Raw genomic sequence first — 6,757 nt, forward strand, 5'->3', positions numbered from 1 at the left:
CGGCTAGAGGAGGAGGAGCAGGGGGGGAGGAGGAGGTACGGCTAGAGGAGGAAGGAGCAAGGGGAGGTAGGAGGGAGGAGGAGGTGCAGCTAGAGGAGGAAGGAGCAGGGGGAGGGAGGAGGGGCAGCTAGAGGAGGGAGGAGGACGGGGCGATGAGAACGGCGCAATGCAGCGACGGCAGCGACGAGGGAGGAGAAGGAGGACGGTTGGGCGCAGACGGAGAGTAGCACAGGGGAGAGTGATGAACAGGCACGGGCGGATAATGTTTAACATAGCAGTAGCGTGGGTCACGGATCAATGCTACTGCTAACCACATTAGCTGTAGCGCTGGTCCAAGCCCAGCGCTGCTGCTAAGTGGGGACGGGCAGCTGGGCCCGGGCTGGCCATAGCAGCAGCGCCGTCCAAAAGCACGCGCTACTGCTAACATGTTTAGCAATAGCATGGGCCCCTGACCCGCGTTGGTGCTATGGCAAACCTGTGGGGCACGGTCACATCATGGCGTGAGACCACTTAGCAGTAGCGCCTGTCCGCGGGCCAGTGCTACTGCTAACTTTCTATCTGTAGCGCTGGTGTGTAGCACGCGTTATTGCTAATTAGCAGTAGTGCCTTCTCATTGACCAACACTAATGCTAAGATGTTATCTATAAGCTTTCTCCTAGTAGTGAATCGGTCCGTGCGCCCACGGGAACGAACACTGAGAACCAAGCCTACACATGGCAAAGTTGTGTTTCACAACAACATCCCCCAAAGGCAAGGCACGGAGTCGCCTACCAGCACATAACACATAGCCGACGTGACCCACATGGGGGATGTGGGTGATCTGGGGGGCAACCCGAGTACCCGACGACACTAAGTCGCCAAAACCCCCAATAACAAGACACTCACGCCACTCAAACGGATTCGACTAAGGCCAATACACTAAGTTACCGGCAAACAAAAAGAGAACAAAATCGCATAGACCAATAAGCTAAGTGGCCTCTTCGACGTGAACTCCCTCCTCTTCTTCGCATTTTTGCTTGGCGATGGTGAGGGTTTTTTAGAGCTTGAACTTGCACACTTCCCCACAGCAGCAGCATCACCAGCACTATCTTTGGTATCTGAACAGGAGGCAACCGTCAAAGGGGTCTGACCCACATCATCATTTTTTGACTTCCTAGATTTATTGCACACAAAAGTCTGTTTCTCAAGCACACCAGTGTAAGCAGAGCGCTTAGACGTGTTAGATTTACGAAAACACTATCACCCACACGTATGGGCGTCTGGCAACTCGCTCACACGCATGGATCCTCGTCCAACCAATTCTGCACGAATCTTGGCGCGTTCTAGCAGTTTTTGTATGTCACGTAGGACTAAACTGGTGTGCGGGCGTTCATCCGGTCGTCCACACGTCCTTTTTCACCACACGGGGCTGGTGTATGGGCGTTTAGCAATTTGCCCGCACACCAGTTTTCACGCACGCGAGGGGGCTGGTGTGGGGGCGTTTATCACTTCGCCCACACGCCCGTCTCCTCGCCCATACCCAAAGCTGGCAGTTGCCATGTGTTTTTGCAGGATACATGGCAACTGCCATAGCTTTGCTTGTAAGCAGATGGCAACTCTCTTTTACCCGAGTTGCCATGTGTTTTTGCATGGTACATGGCAACTGCCCTAGCGTGCACGTAAGCAGATGACAACTCCTTTTACATGGCAATTGCCCTAGCGTGCTTGTGAGCACATACCCGAACATGTTTTTTTTGCCATACTTTTTTGTAGTGCTACATGGCAACTGCCTAGTGTTAGTGAGTGACAACTCCTAAAGTTTTGAAATCATGGCAACTGCAGTAGACCAGACCATACATGGCAAATGCAGTTAAACGAACATGGACGAGGGTCTGGACCATGGCAATTGCAGGACGCGCAGTGACTGTCACGCGGGGCGTGCGGGACCACGAGGTACAAGGCCTGACGTATGGGGCGTGTGGGCGTTATCTATTTTGCCCACACGCACGCATGTGAGAGGGATCGGGAGGGGAGAAAAGAGGTGTGTGGGCATTACTTGTTTTGCCCACACGTAGGTGTGTGGGCTGTTCCTCTTATACACCACATAAAATGTATGGGCAGACCCCTAACACTCACACGTGTGGCACTTATCGGCGTCGTAGATTTAACCGATAAACCAAGCCTGGGAGCATAGGCATTGTAGTAATCCTTAGCACACATCAATGGAGTGAATTGCAGAAAACCACCACATTAAAGTATAGGTTTGCAGAAAAGACTCTTCTACGAATTTATTGCGGAAAACACTAATTTCTGGCCTAATCATTTGCAGAAAACACTGAACCATCTGTTTGGGCATTTTAAGAACTATCATAATAGGTGGGGCCCGATTTTGGTGACGTGGCATAACGGCACAATAGACAACGTTGACTGGTATTCTTCGCAAACAACCCTTGCCTTACAAAAAACAATTACCCCAACCCCCACACGATCCAATCGGGACCGGAGGCCAGCGCCGCCGCGGCCTAGGCGAGCAATGCGAGCAGCGGCGGCAGCGCGGTGACACAGCCACGAGCAGCAGCGGGGGGCGACCGCAAGGCGACGGCGCGGCCGCGAGCGCGGTGGCGCGGGAGCAATCAAAGGCGAGCCGCGGTGGCTGGACACAAAGCGTAGCCGCGCTTAGGTTGAGCACGAGCGGTTGAAGCGGCGCCCAGCACAGGCTCCTAGAGTGGCATGGTGGCGCGCAACAGCGGCGGCGCGGAGGCACGGGAGCAAGCAGAGGCAAGCCGCGCTGGCCGCGCTCAGCTCGAGCGCGAGCGGCGGAAGCGACGCGAAGACGCGGGAGCAAGCAAAGGCGAGCCGCCATGGCAGGATGCAAAACGCATCCGCGCTCAGCTCGGGCGCGAGCAGCGCAAGCGGCGCGCAGCACATGCTCCTGCAACAGCGCGGCGGCGGAGGCGCGGGAGGAAGCAGAGGCGAGCCGCGGCGGCTGGATGCGAAGCGCGAGGACGAGGTGCGGCCCACCCGCCCCTGCCCTCTGCTCCCCGGCAACGAGCCCCATGGCCAGCGTGTTGCTGCTGTGCTCGGGTGCTTGGGCAGCCCAAATCTGGAGCTGATTCCTTTATTTTTATTGAAGGGTATCCCTGTAAAGTTACAGGGACTGTTTTATAAATCTAAATACTTAGTCACCTAACGCCGTCTATGTGATCGTTATGCCACGTCATCTATCGAGATTAAAATGCCTAACGCGAGTGATTAGTGTTTTCTGCAAATGATTAGATCTGAAATCAGTGTTTTCTGCAAATGATTAGATCTGAAATCAGTGTTTTCTGTAATAAATTCGTAGAAGAGTTTTTTCTGCAAACCTACGCTTCAATGTAGTGGTTTTTTGCAATTCACTCCACATCAATGACTCAAACTCCATGTCAACAAAAGGTTCTTGAGGGCTAGACCAAACCTCAGTCTCATCACTTGCATCAAAGTCCATCAAACTCCAGTTGTAGGCAGAGTTGTAGCTGGGCCAAACAAGGCAGGGGCGGGTGTGATTCAGTTATCGTCGCATCAAACAAACGAGTAGCAACAGCGGCCGAAACACAAAACTTCACACCCAGAACTTCGTGGACAGGAGCAGTCAGCAAATCTGGAGACTCACCCACCGGAGGTGGACGTTTGTCTATGGTATATGTTTCCGGTATCCACAGCGTGCGCAGGTGCCTCGTGATCAGTATCTAAAGTAACGAATATGGATATACGGTCAGCTAGCTCGGATGGTAAAGCAGTTATATGCTGCTACAACAATGCGATACAGACATCAGTACAGGCTGGAACAGGATCTTCAGCAGTGTATTGAGTTATTGACGCGGTCCATTCTGACACTGGATAAATGCCACTCTACTGAAACACGCTTTATTCTATTCAAAGGTGGCTCGTGTCAGAACCTGTCATTAGGCAATGTGGACGACTGAACATTGGTAAGCCGCACGGTACTTTTAATACGCCAGTCTAGTTTTATTTGCGTAATTAATCAGTCCTAATTTGGTTAAGATAAGCACATGATTATGATGAACAATTTTTGTTGTTGTTCCAAGCAGTCCATGTGAAGATAAAAGTTATCTACATTTTTTAATGTGTTTCGGTGGCTAGATTATGCTGTTTTTTTTATGAAACGATCTTAGTCTCACGCATGGTATTCTTGGCTTGGTTAAGCACAAGTACTCCCTCCGATCAAAATTAATTGACGCAGCTATGGTTGGTTTTATTTTGTTCCACCAAAAAAATTATGAAAGTTATTCCACCAAAATTATTTGTTATCCTAAAGTTTTTGTATATATATATTCCGAAAAATAAATATTCCCCTCGCAAAAAAGAAAAACAAATATTCAAATATCCAAAAATTGTTCATTTAAAGTATATACATCCTATATGGGAATCGTTTGTACTCCCTCCATTCCATAATGTAAGACGCTTTTGCAAGCTAGTTTGCAAAAGCTGAAACCTTTTTTGAAATAAACTTGACCTTCTTTCGTACTCATATAAATAGTTTCATGAAGGAAAAACTACCGTTGACTCCAGTGCAAAAAAAATTAAAGGACAAAAAGTGTGAGTAGTAACTTGTATAGAGTTGATTTTGTTTCGTTCTGCCAAAATATCATGAAAGTTTTTCCGCAAAAATTATGTTGTTATCCCAGTTTTTTTTGGATATATATATATATATATATATATATATATATATATATATATATATTCAAATTGTATATACACCTGATATGTGAATTTTTTTAGTAACTACGGAAAAAGTCGAAAAAATCTGAAACTTTTTTTGGAAATAAACTTGACCTTCTTGTGTACTCGTATAAAAAGTTTCGTGAAGAAAATCTCCCATCAAGTTTTGTTCCACCAAGAATATCCTGAAGGTTATTCCACCAAAAATATTTGCTGCGTCCCAAAAGTGTTTTGATATATATATTCTGAAAAATAAATATTCAAATATCCGAAGAAAAATACTTAAAATAAGGCCTTTTTTAACAGTGTCGTCCCCTTCGTGGTGTCCCAATCAAGTTTTGCTTGGGAGGGGAAGAACAAAGAGCATCGCCAGGCAAGATCGAGTTCTTAAATTATGTTATGCCACTAATCCAGTCATATAAGGCTACTCATAGTGGAAGTAACTTAGCTAGTAACATAGCGCCCTTCAAGAAATTTTTGTTTATGTGGCAAGTAATTAGTGAGAGATGGTAACATAATATGTTACTGTAACATATCGTTTTCCAAGATAAGATGAGTCTACAAGCTAATAAATGAAGCCATCTAAGATACTATTATTATGTTACTTTGCATTATGAAGGTAGTAACTTAGGCTAGTATCATATGCATGACACTAGTCTAAGTTACTCCCCACTATGACCAGCCTAACACATCCATTAATTAAGTCGGGCAATAATGTCTACAAAACAGGAGTGGTAATAAGACTTGGTTGCTTAGCGAATTGAGTGAGCGTGCATGTCGTAGTTAAGCCCCTAACTGAGACATGTAATACGCGCAGTTCCTAATGGGTAAATTGGCATTGATGGACTGGATAAACTGTGTCCAGTAAGTAGAGGACAGGACCATAACCTGGAGGCCGAAAGGCTACGGCGCAGGTGGAGTGTGTAAGACGCTTGGGCAGTTGGCAAGTAGCAGACGCGTTCAGTGCAATGGAGGGGCCCATTAAACGTAGGGAAATTATACAGAGGAAAATGTCAAAATACATATAGCAGGGGGGCAGATCATGTCGCAATGAATGGTGAGATTCCGCGGACAGATGTCCCCGGGAACCATTGGGTATTTCCCCTCACCCACCCCATCAAATAGAAATAGGCACTTTTTCAGGTGAGGCTTGGGTGCAGTAGCAGTATAGTGGGCCACCATCACAATCAGCAAAGTCATCAGTCAGTTTATTCAAATCAAGCCCAGCCATCTGCACATTTTTTAGAATAGAAAGGAAATTACATGTAAGCGACAACTTCAGAAACATAGACATATACACAATCTGTAAAGCAACTCAGGGTATATGCATTTTTTTCATCATCCCCAAAAACTTAGTGAATGCTAGAGAAGAATTAAAAGGATGTAGGCATTTTCTTTTGCTACTAGTTCAGACTTTTTGTACCTTTTGTAAGCAACTCTTCTTTTGTCATTTTCAGTTTTCAGTTTTTATCTGGGATTTTTTAGTAGGCAAATCAGCTTATGCATTGAAACAGTTTTTTAGTTTGGACTCCTCACAGTTCACACGATGCAAGTTTTTCATCTTACCCACCCTACTGAAGCAACTGCACTGTTCTTTCTTTTTGCAGAAACAAGGTCCAAGGCAGTAGGGAAGTTTTAGCACACAAACACAAATCATGTGCTCGGCCTCTTTTTTCGACGGCGTCAAGGTCCAACAGGGGGAGGTACAGAGGGAGAATCCAATTTTTGATGCAAGATCCAAGTCAAGTTTTTTCAGAATGCATGGGTGTACAGAGACTTTGTACAAAACTAGAAACACGGGAGGTACAGAGGGATAGTCACACTAGTTACAGGGGATCATGATTTCGTTTGTGTTTTTGCCCAAAAAGGAGATCCTTACCTTTGTGTTTCGGGCAATTTATTGCAGACGTTTATTCACATTATTGCCTGATCCGCAACAGAGAGTTGCACGGCAAAGGCCTCCGCGTTCCCATATTTTTCGTACTTTGTTGCCTGATTTTTTCTCTTATATGCTCTTGCTGTGAGGAAGCTCTCCCCTCGGAGGCCATGCCGTGCGGCG

General features: G+C 46.6%; 1 protein-coding gene across 2 annotated transcripts in view; it reads left to right on the forward strand.

Annotated features, from left to right (window-relative positions):
- The window catches only part of LOC119353257, a 47,866-nt gene extending 41,323 nt beyond the window's left edge, over window positions 1-6,543 (forward strand). Inside the window, exons 7-8 of one of the 2 annotated variants that reach the window (XR_005170382.1) lie at window positions 3,898-3,947; window positions 6,306-6,543. The gene's annotated coding sequence lies outside the window, so the exon portion shown is untranslated. The remainder of the gene's footprint in view (window positions 1-3,897; window positions 3,948-6,305) is intronic. The other variant, XR_005170379.1, reaches the window with a different exon arrangement.
- Window positions 6,544-6,757: the final 214 nt, after the last annotated feature.

The sequence above is a fragment of the Triticum dicoccoides genome, chromosome 2A (assembly GCF_002162155.2).
Source record: "Triticum dicoccoides isolate Atlit2015 ecotype Zavitan chromosome 2A, WEW_v2.0, whole genome shotgun sequence".
NCBI classification, from domain to species: domain Eukaryota; kingdom Viridiplantae; phylum Streptophyta; class Magnoliopsida; order Poales; family Poaceae; genus Triticum; species Triticum dicoccoides.